Consider the following 268-nt stretch of genomic DNA (forward strand, 5'->3'; position numbering starts at 1 on the left):
TTTTTGCACACCCATCTCATGATGAACCATAAATCTCCTCTATCTTCTTCTAACTACAGACTCAAAAGTGTACTTTAAAATTACACTGTGTGAAGATTTTTGAGCAAATATGGTAAAGCCTTTCTTAAAAACAAAGGTAATCCCTCTGAGCCCGCATGGTCTCAGTCATGTTTATTCACCTCTTCCAGCATTATAACTCAATAAATACTGCTATGGCCATGATGAACCATAAATCTCCTCTATCTTCTTCTAACTACAGACTCAAAAG

This window comes from Fulmarus glacialis, unplaced genomic scaffold (genome assembly GCF_000690835.1).
Source record: "Fulmarus glacialis isolate BGI_N327 unplaced genomic scaffold, ASM69083v1 scaffold5079, whole genome shotgun sequence".
Classification (NCBI taxonomy): Eukaryota; Metazoa; Chordata; class Aves; order Procellariiformes; family Procellariidae; genus Fulmarus; species Fulmarus glacialis.